Below are 16,339 nucleotides of genomic sequence, written 5' to 3'. Positions count from 1 at the left end.
ATTGTTGGGATGTATACTAAAAGTTTAGCTTTTTGTATGAACATAAGAATCACATTGGTCAAATGTCTGCATTTATGTTAAATGCATTTGTCCATTTAATTTATATTATAGATAACATGGTGTGTGGTACCACATAGAAGATCATGTTATCAGTTCCTTATAAATTATAAATAGTAGCTCACAACTAAGTTGGAATGGGACAAACCATTGGAATGGTATTAGTGTAATTTGGTATTAGTTTATCTTAACTATAAAATTATACTAGTACACTATGTGTGTATTGAGCAAGACCATTTGAGGTTGTTTCTTTTTATACTGACTATATAAAAGAATAAAATCTTTGTTATTATGGATGTGCGTACTCTTAAACCCGATATAATAACAAGCACGTATACTTAATATTTATTTCTTTGATTTATCAATGGGTGAGATTTAGTTCGATAAATCAATAGGCTCGATAAATTGGGAAATGATATTATTTATATGGTGTGTTGTTGATTATAGAAGAAAACTATGTCCTAGTAATCTAGGTTGATGATGTCCCCTTGAGGAGCTCATAAGGATTATCTTATAAACCCTGCAGGTGGAGTTAATCTGGCATGATAATGAAGTTGAGTGGTACTACTCTTGGAGCTAGATATTAATTAAGTGAGTTATCAGTAACTCATATAATTAATGGGCATTTGAGATCTTAAACACAGGGAGATTAATGCACTCATGATAAGAAGGGGACTATAATGTAATTTGGAATTAAGGCAGTAGTTCAATAATAACTCTTTAGTGGTATGAGTTATTATTAATGAACTTGAGTTGGGTGTTCAGGGTGAACACAGGAAGCTTAATTCATCGGGAGACCAAAATCAATTTCTCCTCTCGATCCCTGTTGTAGCCTCTATAAATCCTTGTATCCATAAAGTCCACTTCTTACCCAAGTAATGGGTCGGCCACATCCATGGATTAGTAGTGCGGGAATATATAAAATAACGAACTCGAGTGGTGTTGCACCAGCTTTGAGCAAAACCGATTCGAACGAGAAATAGATCGGAATATAGTAATTATACTAATTCTGGTCGACTCTGAAAAACTAAAAATACCACGAAAAATTACTTGATTGGTGGTTGCACCAAATCGAAGTGACCCCGCTTTGATACCAATTGTTGGATCGAGAAGCGCTTGAGGGGGGGTGAATAGCGCTCGTGGCTATTTCGTTTTGGAATCGTAAAACTCTAGTAATAAACGCATCGGAAATTAAAAGAAAACAATCACACACAAAGACACGAGGAGTTACTTGGTTCGGAGCCTATGACGACTCCTACACCAAGGCCCGCGATCGTTGATCGCTTCCGGTGAGCAACAACTATAAGCTTGAAAATTATTACATTCTAAGTACAGAGAGAGACAGTAATTAAATTAATACCGACAACAAAATACTGAAAACTGAAGATCCGGGTTGTCGGAATGATGTTGCAGCACTTCGGGATCATCTCATTAGCAGCTTGTAGCATAAGGATTGCTCAGAAGGAGTTGTTCTGGGCTGCTGGTAGAGACTCCCTTATAAAGGGTGTTCAAGGTACCTCCATCAAGCTCCAAGTCGCCTTAGAACCTAAGTTTTATCCCACTTCGATTGTTGTCGATCAAGCTTTGACCGCTGCTCATTATCCACCTGAAGGCGCCTTCAATGCTGCTCCAAGGCGCCTTCAGTTCCCTTGAAGGCGCCTCCAGCTCCTCTGCACAACTAGCATCGGGTTGAACCCGAGGTGCCTCCAAGCTCTATGGAGGCGCCTCGGGCACTGTTCATCCGAGGTGAAAGTTGCTCCTTTGTTCCTGCAAAATGTGTTAGTCCCAAACACATACCCTGCAAAACAAAGTTAGCACACAATAGACATGGTAAATAAAATATTGATAGTCTCCGGACTATCCTGGGTCTGACTTCAGATTTCCAACTGGAAACCCTAGGTTGACCCGACGCCTACTGTTCTCTCTGCGAAGAATGTGTCCTCACCTACTCCTCTCAGGAGAGTTACCTGTTGCCAGTGCGATCCTCTAGATCGACTGGACTTTCTGCTGGACGCCCGCTCCCCGACCCATCCAGTCTTCCACCTGGTTCGCAACACCAGGACTTTTCACCTAGGGTTACCACCCCCTAGGACTTTTGCCTGAAGCCCTCGACCCGCCAGGACTTTTCGCATAGGGTTACCACCCTCTATGACCTAGGGTTACCACCCCTTAGGGTTTTCAACCTGCCTAACCTCAGTTAGGACTTTTTCCTAAGTACATTTAGGACTTTCCTACAAGCTCATTCAAAATTGTTAGATCACAACATAATGAGGGTACCCTCCATAGAGGGTGCCTTATGATATAGAGGGCACCCTCCATAGAATTGAGGGCGCCCTCCATAGAATTGAGGGTGCCCTCATATCCTTGAGGGCACCCTCGACCTGGCCAAAGTGGTCATTTGTAGTGGATAAAGTTTTATCCGCACTGCCTCGCTGGAGGCGCCCTCCAAACCCTTGGGAGGCACCCTCAAGCTATAGATAGAATTTCTATGAGTTATAAAAAGACCCCTGGAGCTAGGAAATGATCAATCAACTCTTGTATCAACTTCCTAGCAATAGTCTGAGCGTTCAAAGATTATAAGAAACTTCTCTGCCTACACGAAGGAGTTTTTCTAGTGCTGTCATTATCTTGGATTAACAACCACCCCGGTTGTAACCAAGTAAAATTCTGAGTCTCTTCTTTCAATTTTTTGTATTATTTATTTCTATTATACTATTGCTGCTAACCCAAGTCCAAAGAACGAGAAAGGTCATGATTTATTTTTTCAGGCTATTCAACCCCCCTTCTAGCCGACCTACCCGGACCTACAAGTGGTATCAAAGCCAAGGATGCTTCAGGAGGACTAACCGCCGAACGAAGCATACGAGATGGCCGGATCAAGCATTCACCCACCAAAGTTCAAGGGGGACTTAGCAAACTAAAAAAAAAGAAGATGGAGGTATTTTTCAAGACTAATTTTGATTTATTTTTTATAATGGATGTTGGTTTCTCAGCACCCGAAGCTAAAGATAAATTCCACTGAACAAAGAAGGAACAAGCTGACTTCATGGCAAACGGCAAAGCAGAATTTCATCTGCTGAGCGTCCTAGCACCATAAGCAGTCAACCGGATCGGAGCTTATGAGTCTGCCAAGGAGCTCTGGGAAAAATTCTTGGAACTTCACGAAGGAACCTCGGAGGCAAAACTTGCAAAATGGGACTTACTTCACAACCAAATCAATAACCTCCGATTAGAAGAAGATGAGACTGTAGCACATCTTCACTCAAGGATCAAGGAACTATTCACCAGTCTTTCCAAAGCTCAGAGAAAAGGTAAGCAACCAAGATTCACTAAGTTATGCACTTAATGCTTTCCCTAGAAATAAAGAATGGGCATCATTAGTGAATGCCTATTATATCTTTAAGGACCTTGAATCCGTTACTTTAGATGAATTATTCTCTACTTTTGAAGTTCATGAAACAAGATGTGTAGATTCAAAGAAGGAGCCAAAACACAATATTGCTCTTAAAGCAAAAATGGAAGAACAAGAGTCAGAATCCTCCTTTGATGATGATGAAACAACGCTGATGGTACGTAAATTTAAAAAATTATTTAAATCTAAATAATTTAATCAAGTGCAGGGTAAAAAATAGAAAATAAAATGCTACCATTGCGATAAAGAAGGGCATGTAAAAGATAACTGCCCTAAATTGAAGAAGAAGGATAAAGGCAAAGACAAGAAGCTTGTTCAAACAAACAAACACAAGACCAAGGCAACATGGGATGAAATGTCGTCCGAATCAGGGGTCGAAGACTTGTGTTGATGGCAAGTTACCAAGAAGACGAACACAAAGCAAGCTCGTCTAAAATGAGCATCGAGAGCATCGATGAAGGGGGAGCATCAACAAAAGAAAACAGTAGTTCAGGGGGAGCTACAGACAACGAGATCGACAAGGTAAGTAAGGTATGATCTCTCCCACTTGACAAATTGTTTAAATTTGTGAAGTTATTAACTAAAGAATGTTGCAAGTTAGAAAAAGAAAATATAGATCTGAAAATACAATTATCCAAAGCATGTCCACTAGATTTATATGATAATCTGTAAATAGAAACTGATAAATTAAAAATAGAGATAGAAAATATGAAAAATCATGCATGTTCATACACTAAAAAATATTAGGAAATATAGAAATCTGAATTGGTATCTTAGATTTCATAAAAGTCAAATTAGGAAAATTCTGAAAAGTTATGTTCCTCGTAAATTTCTAATTAACCCAGTAGGAAGGAACCTATATTGGGTTCCTAAACAATGTTTGAATTAAAATTTCTGTTAGGCTTTCAGATAGTAGATTAAATGTATAAATTCATTAAGCAGCTTTGTCTAGAAGTGGTTGATGATCCAATAACCAAGAAGGCCTAGTGCCTCGCCACAGCCTAAAAGCTAATTTTTGAATAGAATATTTAATTGACAAACTGATAAACATAAAATTGTTAATTAAATGCTTTCAATTTTTTTCAATGGTTTAACATTTAAAATATTTTTCACTTGCAAACTTCACTTAGAATTTTTTTCAAAATTTCACTTAGACTTTTTTTATTGCAATTTTTTTTTCTGTTAAAACTTTTTTACCCTTAGATTTTTATTGAGTGCCCCAATTTTTTTGTGTGATCAAAGGGAGAGAAGGAAAGATTAAGTCTAGGGGGAGGTAGTTCAAAATTTAAATTTTGATCAATTTTGAAAATCTTTATCTTTGCACCTTATTGCATAATTGCAACTTTATTTTTGCAATTTTATCTTTACCTTATGATTCTTTTACCCTAACTTAACTTGAGTTGCTCACATCAAAAAAAGAGGAGATTGTTAGATCTCCAAGGTTGTTTTTGGTGTGATCAACTAAGTTAGATTGGGTCCTGTTTTGGTTTAATCCCTGTGCCTAAGTGTGCAGAAACTTAGGAGCACAGGAAGTCGAACAGATGACGCGGCTAGCGAGAAGGACGGTACGGGAGAGAGCCAACGAGCTTGATGCGTCTGAGGGATGAGATATCGCAGAAGAGTACACTGATGGACGAGAAGAACGTACTCGACGTTCGAGGGACGAGAAGCCAGAGTGGAAGCCTGCTCAAGGAGAAGGCCAGAAATTGAGTTCGGGTGAGCCCTATTTCGATTGGTCACAATCACCCAAGCGAACAGAGCAACGAAAGATCCAAAGGAAAGCTGGAGCTATTTATACGCTGCAAGTAGAGGGCGCCCTCCATGATATAGAGGGCACCCTCCAGGATGTAGAGGGTGCCCTCCATAAAGGGTGCCTTATGATATAGAGGGCGCCCTCCAGGATGTAGAGGGTGCCCTCCATAAAGGGCGCCCTATGATATAGAGGGCGCCCTCCATAGAATTGAGGGCACCCTCTATAGCCTTGAGGGCGCCCTCGACCTGGCCAAAGTGGTCATTTGCAGCGGATAAAGTTTTATCTGTATCGCCTCGCTAGAAACGCCCTCCATACCCTTGGGAGGCACCCTCAAGCTATAGATAGAATTTATAGGAGCTATAAAAAGGTCCCTGGAGCTAGAAAATAATCAATCAACTCTTGTATCAACTTCCTAGCAATAGTCTGAGCGTTCAAAGATTGTAAGAGGCTTCTCCGCCTACACAAAAGAGTTTTTCTAGTGTTGTCATTGTCTTGGATTAACAACCACCCCGGTTATAACCAAGTAAAATTATGAGTATCTTCCATTAGTTTTTTGTATTATTTATTTCTATTATACAATTGTTGTTAACCCAAGTACAAAGAACGAGAAAGGTCTTGATTTATTTTTTCAGGCTATTTAACCCCCTTTTAGCTGGCCTACCTGGACCTACACATCATGCCCCTTTTGTGTTTTGGGTAGCCCCACCACAAAATCCATTATGATGTGTTCCCACTTCCATTCGGGTATATTGATTTTTTGGAGTAGTCCTGCTGGTCTCTGGTGTTTTGCCTTTACCTGTTGACACACTAAACATCGCGCTATGAAATATGCAATGTCTTTCTTCATATCATTCCACCAGTAAGAGTATTTTAGATCTTGATACATGTGAGTATTACCTGGATGAACTGCAAATCGTGACCGATGTGCTTCCTGAAGTAGGTCTTTCTTAATTGGATGTGTCTTGGAACACACAATCTACCTCGATACTGGATTGTCCCATCCTCTTTGGGTGAAAATTATGGTTGTCGTCCTGAGTTAATTTCACTATTTAAGAATTTGAGGTGTTGATCATTAACTTGTGCTTCTTTGATTTGTTCCACTAAGGTTGATTGAGCTATCATGGATACTAGCATCCCTTGTTGTGTTTGCCCCTTTTCTAACAAATTCATTTCTGAGAATTGTTGGATTAAATCTGTAACTACTACTCGATGGTTAGCTAGGGCTCCCCGAGATTTCCTACTCAGTGCATCTGCTATCACATTGGTCTTGCCTAGATGGTAATTTATAGTGCAATCGTAGTCCTTCAAGAACTCCATCCATCTCCTTTGTCTGAGGTTCAACTCCTTCTGTGTGAACAAATATTTAAGGCTTTTGTGGTTTATGAAGATTTCAAAAGTGATCTCATATAGATGATGTCTTCATATTTTAAGCGCAAAGATGATGTCCCTAATTCCAAGTCGTGGATAGGGTAATCCTTCTCATGGTCTTTCAATTGATGGGAAGCATATGATACTACTCGGTCACCTTGCATCAAAACTGCACCCAATCCTTTTATGGATGCGCCGAAGTAGAGTATAAATCCATCTTCACTCAAAGGAATCACCAAAATTGGTGCACGTGTTAGTCTTCATTTAAGCTCCTGGAAGCTCACCTCACAATCCTCTTCCCATGCAAACTTCACTCCCTTTTTGGTCAGTTGAGTCAAGGGTGTTACGATATTAGAGAAGCCTTCCACGAACCTTCAATAGTACCCTGCCAAACCGATGAAGCTACGAACTTCTTAAACAGTCTTCGGTTGTTCTCAGTTGGTAATAGCTTTTTATCTTTTGTGGATCCACTGAAATACCTCTACTGGATACCACATGTCCAAGGAAACCTACAAAAGGTAACCAAAAAGCACATTTGTTAAACTTAGCATATAAATGTTCTCTTTGTAAGGTCTCCAAAACTATGTGGAGATGTTTTTTATGCTCCTCCTCTGATTTTGTGTATATCAGTATATCATATATAAAGATGATAACAAATCAATTCAAATATTCTATGAATACTCGATTCATCAAATCCATAAAAGTAGCTAGAACATTAGTGAGTTCGAACGGCATCACCAAGAACTCGTAGTGTCCATAGCGTGTGCAAAATGCAGTCTTCTGTACATCGGCATCTCTTACCCTAAGTTGATGGTAGCCCAATCTTAGATCGATCTTAGAGTACACACACATGTCCTTAAGCTGATCGAACAAGTCCTCTATCCAAGGCAAGGGGTATTTATTTTTGATGGTCATTGCATTTAGTTGTTGGTAAACGATACATAACCTTAGTGATCCATCTTTCTTTTTAACGAATAGCACAGGGGTTCCCCATTGTGAGATGCTAGGGTGAATGTATCCTTTGTTTAGCAACTCCTGTAGTTGTAGTTTTAGTTCTTCTAGTTCCTTTGGCGCCATACGATATAGGGCCTTTGATATTGGTGTTGTCCCAGAAAGTATCTCAATTGCGAATTCCACCTACCTTTGTGGTGGCAAGCCCGGAAGTTCATCCAGAAATATATCAGGATATTCTCGAACTATACGCACATTCGAAAGAGATGGTATACTTTTCTTATCTACCCTTATCAATGATAATAGGTATCTCTTACATCCATGGGATAGTAATATTTTAGCCTGCAATGATGAATGATAGATATTCTATTGTCCTTAGCACCGATGAACTCCCACGATGGTTGATCTGGAGGTTGGAAGGTAATCACTCTTGCTAGATAATCAACTGTAGCATGGTAAGTGGCCAACCAATCCATACCTAGAATTATATCAAATTCTACAATTTCTAGTGTCTATAGGTCTACTGTGAGAGTGTGGCCATTAAAGTCCAAGGGACAACTTTTAACGTCTTAGTTAGTTGTCAGTACCTCTCCTGAGGGTATAGTTACTGCTAATCCACACGGTTTAAGTGTTGGAACCCTTCCAATATTACCCACAAATATATGAGATATAAAAGAATGGGAATTACCAGTGTCTATCAATATATTTGTAGGAATATCAAAGAATAAGATCTTACCTCATATGATCGAACTTCCTGCCTATTATGCCTCCTCTCGAGTCATGGCATAGATCCGACCGGCATCTGGATTGGGTTGCTAGGTTCCTGAGGGTGCGGGTGCTTGGTCAAATCCTTGCTACGGTTGACTGGCACGCGTTGAAGTCAATTGATGAGGGCATTCTGACTTCGTCCAAAGGGCATTCTGACTTGGTATAACTTTGTAAGTTGCATTGTACACACCTAATATCAGCAGCTCAATTTTCCTGATAGGGACGGGAAGATCCAGATGACCCTCGGCTGACTTTTGTGGTCGAGACGACTCTCCAGCGTTCGCTCCTGATCTTTGATTCTAACTTTTTATTTTCTATCCGCCCACATGATGTTTCTGATCCTGAGGTTGTGTCTCAAGTGTTTGCTTCATGGACTCCTTTTCCTTTGACACTTACTGTTCGGTCATTTCGATCAGTATTGCTCTATCTAACGCCTCCCGATATGTGCCAATAGTAGATCTAGACATCCTGACCCGAATATAAGCCGCAAATCCTTGTGTGAATTGGAACATCCTATCATAGTCTTGTGCCACAAGGTGGGGACTAAACTCAGTGAGTCGCTAAAACTCTGCATCATACTCCATTACGCTACGGTCACCCTGCTTGAGATTCATAAACTCCTGGCGGCGGGCCATACAAAAAACGACAAGAAAATACTATCTCTCGAATGCCTCCTTGAATAGACTCCAACTGATGCTCTGCTCTCTGAGAACAGTTTACTACATCCTCCACCAGGAAGTGGCCTGGTCCCATAAATGATAAGCTGCTAACTCCACCCTTTCTACATCGATGCATGTTATATATCCGGAAGTACTTTATAAGTTGTCCAACCAAGCCCGTGTAACCCATGGATCATATCATCCATGGAAGAGAGTGAATCGATTCTTCACTAATTGGGCAAGCATTGGGATACGTGCCTTATCCATTACCCAGTTAGTAGTGGTCAATGCTGGTATTGTTGTTGGTGCTCCTTGACCCCTACTATGTTGTTGACTGTCCCGACCCCTAGTCTCTGACTCCACATCCATCGGTGACTCAGAGGAAACAATAATCTTCGCATTAGGGTCAAGTCCCACTATGTCTATTGGTCGTCTCCGAGGTCGCCCTCAACCATGACCACGAATAGGGGCTATTCCGCTAGGTGGCATTACCTGAAAGTCAAAATAAGTCAATACTTAAAGACTTCTTACTTTCCTATAGCTCGAAGATGTCCATCAGCTTGCCAAACATCCCACAACTTGAGAGGTCCAAAACTGGTTAAACTGATACAAAATGCAAAACACATACATCAGCATCGTAACCTGAGCTTTGATACCAATAAAATTGTCATACCCCGAAGGAGTCCCTGCCCTACAACCAGACAACATCTCCTCCCTTCTAATAACATAAGGGATCTGGATACATAGCCACACAGGTATAACAATAAAACCTCAGCCCACATGACTGGAGATAATCACAACAGAAGACAACAAGGGCACTCGCATGACCCAACATAAAATGTAAAAATAGGAACAATCTTGCATGCGCGCATGTCTAACAAATAACATACTCTATTTGCAAACCAACCAAGTAGAGAATTTACAAAAGTAAAACAAATAATGTTTTCATAATAAATTCCAAATGCAAATTTTGAATACCAAAAAGTTAAAATGTTGACAACAAAATAAAACTAAAGACATCTCGAACATCGTGGGCCGACAGCCAGGATCTCCGAGCGACATGACTTTATTTCCTACCTGCTAACCAGAAATATAAATGAAAACAAAGGGATAGTGAGCAAAACACTCAATGGGTATATGCATTGCATTAAAAGGTAAAGGAGTGATCTCAGGTACCACTTACTAGAGGACGTAAGAGAAAAGCACCAACCTAGAAATCCATAAACCTAAACAACCAAACATGGCATATATATATAATATGTACACAATAACTATAGAGTGCAACTAGGGCATGTAGGATGCCACTATCTGTGGGAGAACACTCTACCACGAATGGTCCTGTGGGTAGACTCGTGGTCACTGCCTGCGGGAGAACACTCTACCACAGATGGTCCTGTGGGTAGATAGGGCGTAAACATAGCTATCTAGCTACAGACTGTGGGAGAACGCACTATGACGGATGGTCCCGTGGGTAGTCAAAATCTACATATACCCAACTAGGAAAACCAGAAACAAACATCACCATGTATCAGGGTACATGTCACTATCTAAAGGGATTGAATGGAATAAACAATCAGATATAGCAACAAGAAGACTGCAAGATATCTAATGTAATGAACATAAGGGCAAGCAAATAAAATATCAATTATTAGGAATCAATCAGATATAGCAACAAGAAGACTGCAAGATATCCAATGTAATGAACATAAGGGCAAGCAAATCAAATATCAATTATTAGGAATCAATCAGATATAGAGTTAAGGTATGCTATGTATACTATCATAAAAATAAAATCATGCACCAACTTCCAAGGATCTAAAAGAGAACCAGAGGAAACAACCCACCTCATATGTAGAACGTTCTAGTAGTCTTCAAGTCTGGTGTTCTCTCTCGAGCTCAAATCCTACAATTACAAAGACCATTTAAGTAATAATCTCATACTAGGAAACAACCTCAAATACACAATTTATTCCCTCATTCTTTGGTACTAGTCTTTTATTCATTAGTTCCATAGCTTCATAAATCTATCTACCCGTTTATAAATCTAACTGACTTGTACTTAATCAATTAAGTCGCAACCTTACTAGCTAATAACACCAACTAATAATATGGTTCAACTAACTTTACCCCTACTATTAGTTGATCATTCTAATGAAAATTAACTCCTTTACTTCTCTGGTTAACAGAGAGTTATCCAACCCAAAGTTTAACCCACGTTTAGCATACCACAACCTATTGAAGCAAACCTAATTCACCCTTCTTACTATTAACAGTAGCCTTGATGAATCCCAGCCCTAAATTCCAGTTTCTACTCAGAAATAGGGCCACTTGCACAAAATTTAGGTAAACCAGAAGGATTACCTCGGTTTCATCTTTGGTAGTGGATGTCCATGGCTGATAGAGGCAGTGGATCTTAGTGGCTTGGGCTGTCAATGGCGTCTCGACCTCTGGAAATTCCCCCTCCTGATGCCACTGCCTGGATGTGAACGGATAGACATGGCGATGCGACACCACGTCCGTTGGTCACAGGGTCACAGGGAGAAGGGCGTCAGAGTAAGGCATAGCGCCGAACAGAAGTGGTTGCCAAGAGAAGAAGGTTGCGGGGAGTCGACCTCCGCAAGTGCGGTGTCTATGAGGCAGGCTGGCACCGAGCAAAGGAAATCTCATGGGGAGAGGGGAGTTGGCGCTGAATGAAGGTAGGGCTAACTTTTTCCTTTTTCCCCGACTCCCTTTAATGGTCTGTTTGGGAGGAGGTGATGGAAGGGGAAATAAGGGGAAGGAAAACTTTGAACCTCTTTTGGGAAGGAGTGAGGAAAGGGAAGGAAAGGTAAGGAAGGGTAAGCTTTAAGTTTCGTTACCCATGGAAAGAGAGATTTTCTTACACCCTGAATTGGGATGTAAGGAAGGGGAAGGGAAATAAAAAAAAATTATTCCAATTTTATCCCTGTTCTTAATAGTTTAAGAAATGTTCCAATTTTTAATTTTGCTATATCGTCGGAGTTCAATTTCCTCACCTTCTTCACAGCTCGCTTGCTGTCAGATTATTAGAGAAGGGATCCGACATGTCTTCTAACTTAATTGAAGGGAGAAACCATTTTTGTCGTCAAAATATAAGAGGATATCTACTATTTTTTTAATTTTTCCATCAAAATTTAATAAATTTTTAAAGAATAGAAATTCTTGTTATCAGCGTTATCTTTCAAATTTTTTTTATTTAAGGTTTCTAAAATCATTATTTCTCATTTAATTACTTGATTATCGGTAATTCATTATTTTATCATGAATGGTATAAAAAAACAATTTTTATTAAAAAGTAACTAATTTAAATGATAATATAAAAAATTAATTTTATTATTAAAAATATCTAATTTATATTTATAAAATAAATATTAATATTATGAAAATTTTCTAATTTAAAAAGTAAGAGTATTTTGTAACTTTATCTATTTAACCTTTATTCCCCTTCCTTTCCTCCCAAACAAAGTAACACATGTTACGTTAATGAACCTTCTCTCCCTCCCAAACAAGAAGAAGTTAAATACTTTACTTCCCCTTCCGTTAATAAACCTTCCCTCACTCCATCCAAACAGAGGGTAAATGGATAATCAAATGGACCTTTTCCTTTCTTAATAATATATCCCCAATGAATTATTCCAACTTCGATAAAAAAAAACATCTAAAAACTTTCCAACTAAATCCGTAAACCTTCTACAACTTATCTATAATATATATATTATTTATCAAATGATTATTATCATCATTATTATCCCTTTAACAAATTCAATTATACTAAGGTTTTTTTTTTCATAGTTAGTCATCCTACCTTATATGTATAATATTTATTTATCCAAAATCTAACACAGCAACTCCAAGTGCCATTTATTAGTCCTTTTCCCTTTATTCCTTATGTTTGTATACGATGGAGATGGTTTGTTGCTTGCATTAGTAGGAGTTCATAAATGCTTCTTGGGAGATATGTTTCAAAATTATGAATTATAGGTGATGCAAAGTTGTTTTCTTTCAATGTGGAGTTTTGGTTTTAGTTTCTAGTAAATCACTTGCCAAGGTATTATTGATATGGTATGGTTCAGCCATGAATAATTCGTTAGGGTTGTTTCAGTTGGTATTAGAGCAGTCATTCCCAAAGGACAGTGTGTGTATGCAATCTCATGGAGGACTCAGACACTCCAGCCTTGAAGTTAATAAGATTTTGCATTTCAAAGTTATAGTCATGAATGCAGTTGTGTTTATGAATACATGTAAGGTAGTGATATAAATATTTATGGTTATATGGGACTATGGCTACTAGAAGAAACAACGGTGAGGTTTGGGGGAAGAACTGCATGACAATGGTATGATAAAGAATTGTGAGATGCTAATGCACAATTGTACAATGTACATTGAATTTATCATCTTGAATATGGTGAAATTTGATGTGATCTTAGGAATGGATTGATTGTCTTAACACAAGGCTACCATTGATTGAAAAAGGGATGTCAGGTTGAAATCACCAATTGAATGGTCTTCAAGGTGACATTGGAACTGAATCTATCTTATATCATTACAACGTGTAAGGCTCACCATATGATGATTAAAGGGTGTGAGGGTTTCCTTGCAAACATATCAGTTGATCCAGGGACACCTAGACTGAGTTTGGATGAGGTTGAAGTGGCACAGGATTTTCTAGAGATATTTTCGGATGACATATCAGGATTTGCCTCTAGTCAGGGAAGTGGAATTTAGAATTAAATTAATACTGGGAACCACTCCAATGTCTAAAGCACCATACAGATTGGCACCTACGGAGATGAAGGAGTTGAAAGAGTAGTTGCATGAGCTACTTGATAAGGGATTTATCTGACCGAGTGTGTCACCATGGCGAGCATCGGTGTTGTTTGTCCGCAAGAAGGATGGAACGATGCATCTGTCCATTGACTACCGAGGGTTGAACCGGGTTATAGTTAAAAATAAATATCCCTTACCTAGAATTGATGATCTATTCGACCAATTGCAAGGAGTAGCAATATTCTCAAAAAAATGACTTAAGGATGAGTTACCATCAGTTAAAGGTGAAAGATGAGGATATCCGTAAAACTACATTCAGAACTCGTTATGGCCACTATGAGTTTCTAGTTATACCATTTGGGCTGACCAATGCTCTAGCAGCCTTTATGGATTTGATGAACCAGATTATCTAGCCATTCTTGGACCAATTTTTCAGTGTTTTTATTGATAACACATTAATTTACTCACGTAGCCAAGAAGAGCATCGTCAGCACTTGACTACAGTGCTGCAGATTTTGAAGGCTCGGCGCTTGTATGCAAAATTCAATAAATGCGACTTTTGGTTAGGGCAGATTGTGTTCTTAGGACACATCATTTTGAGGAAAGGTATAGAAGTGGATCCAGCTAAAGTAGAGGTAATCCAAAATTGGGCTACAATAAGGAATGCTACTGAAATCCAAATCTTCCTAGGGTTGGTGGATTATTATCGAAGGTTAGTTCATCCAAAACTTTGCAAGGGTTTCACTATCCCTGACATCTTTAACTAAGAAGGGGAAAAAATTTGAATGGATTGACTGTTGTGGAAAGAGTTTCAAAGAGTTGAAGGAAAGATTGATGATGACACCAATTCTCACAATTCCATGTAGTACAAGGCATTTTGTAATGTACACAGATGCATCCAAGAATGGTTTAGGGGTTGTGTTAATGTAGAATAGTAAGGAAATCGCCTATGCTTCTCGTCAGATGAAGGTACATGAGTAAAACTATACCATGCATGATCTGGAATTAGACGTGTAGTATTTGCCTTAAAGATTTGGAGGTAGAGACACTGTTGGATTAGTGAAGGACTACAACTGCGACATTAATTGTTGGTGTAGGGAGCACCAGACGATCGAACCTAAGTTTTGATTATGACAGAGGGTTCAAAGTTAAGTTGTCTTGCTATCTAACAAGTGTGAATGAGCTTGTAGGAAAGTCCTAAGTGTTCTTAGGTAAAAGTCCTAGTGGTTTATAGGCAGGTGAAAACCCCTAGGGGGAGGTAACCTTAGGTAAAGGAAAGTCCTAGCTGCGGTTAGCCACGAAGTCTTGATCCAGGGGATTGAGTGAAGTCTTGGTGGGTCGATCACTTTGGGAAAAATCCTAGAGTCGGAGAACTAGGTGAAAGTCTGGACGGGTTATGGAGCGGGCATTCAACATGAATACCTGAAGTATTGGATGCTAAGCAAAAGTTCAGACGGTCTGGAGGACTGGTTTGGCAAAAGGTAAACTCTCCTGAGATGAGTAGCTGAGGACGCGTTCCCTGAAGAGGGAACAGTAGGCATTAGTTCGACCTAGGGTTTTGGGAAAATCTGAAAGTCAGAACTGAACAGTCTAGAGGCTGTCAAAGGTTATCTTTTATATTACTTTATTATTTTCTATTATTCTAACTCTATTTTATAGGAGACTAACACTTTTACAGGGTTAGTTTTGGCCTTGATCAATCGACCGAATCGGGGATTGGTCGATTGTATCGGGGATTGGTCGACCGAACCTCCAAGCTAGCAGAGTAGATTTCCAGCCAACTGATCAAATTCAACGAAGGATCGGTCGACCAAACCTAGGGTTCAATCGACCAAATGGTGGATAGGCGTCGACGTGGTCAGACCGGGTAGATCGGATCAAATAGGCCAATGAGGTCAGCGGGATCGGTCGATCGAATGGCAGGATCGGTCGATCGAATGGCGGGATCAACCGACCAAATGAGGACTCATCCGAAGCAGCAGAAGATGCATGGGAAGCCGAGCTGATTCAGGCAAGATCGATCAATCGATCGATCGATCAGGAGGATTGGTCGATCGGTCAGCAATGAGTCAAATATGATCTTGAGATTAGTGGATTTGGATCAGGTCTGGGTTAGCTATAACAAAAGGGATCGACTAATTGCTTAAAAAGTCATTCTAAGATCAAGAATGAACAACTGCTTCTCTCTTCTACATTGCTCAAACAATCGTCGATCTACAGCTATTCATTATTGTCAGTAAACCTCGTTATTAATACTTAATCTTCTGTACTCTTCTTTGTAAAAAATTTATGAATTGATAGTGGATTGCCCAACGTAAGCGATCAACGATCACGAACCTTGGAGTAGGAGTCATCACAAGTTCTGAACCAAGTAAAAGAAACTTTGTTAGCATTTCTTTTATTTTCTCTCTTTATTCCACTACATTATTCTGTGTTTTCTGAAATTAGTAAAAAAGCCACGAGTACTATTTACCCCCCTCCCCCCTAGCACGCATCAATCCTATATTAATTACCATCCAGGTAAGGCTAATGTAGTGGCAAACGCTCTGAGTCACAAGTTCGTGACGTTATCATAGTTGACCACCC

The 16,339-nt window shown here is 39.5% G+C and overlaps 1 long non-coding RNA gene across 1 annotated transcript; it reads right to left on the bottom strand.

The window, feature by feature from the left end:
* Window positions 1-9,881: 9,881 nt before the first annotated feature.
* On the bottom strand, window positions 9,882-11,702 carry LOC122049091. Its single transcript, XR_006130820.1, has 3 exons — window positions 11,330-11,702; window positions 10,813-10,871; window positions 9,882-10,045 (listed from the first exon to the last, which is right to left on the bottom strand). It is a non-coding gene; the product is annotated as an uncharacterized LOC122049091 (long non-coding RNA).
* Window positions 11,703-16,339: the final 4,637 nt, after the last annotated feature.

Source organism: Zingiber officinale, chromosome 2B (genome assembly GCF_018446385.1).
Source record: "Zingiber officinale cultivar Zhangliang chromosome 2B, Zo_v1.1, whole genome shotgun sequence".
NCBI classification, from domain to species: domain Eukaryota; kingdom Viridiplantae; phylum Streptophyta; class Magnoliopsida; order Zingiberales; family Zingiberaceae; genus Zingiber; species Zingiber officinale.
Note: the sequence above shows the minus strand (reverse complement) of the source record. Positions and strands in the feature narration are given on the sequence as shown.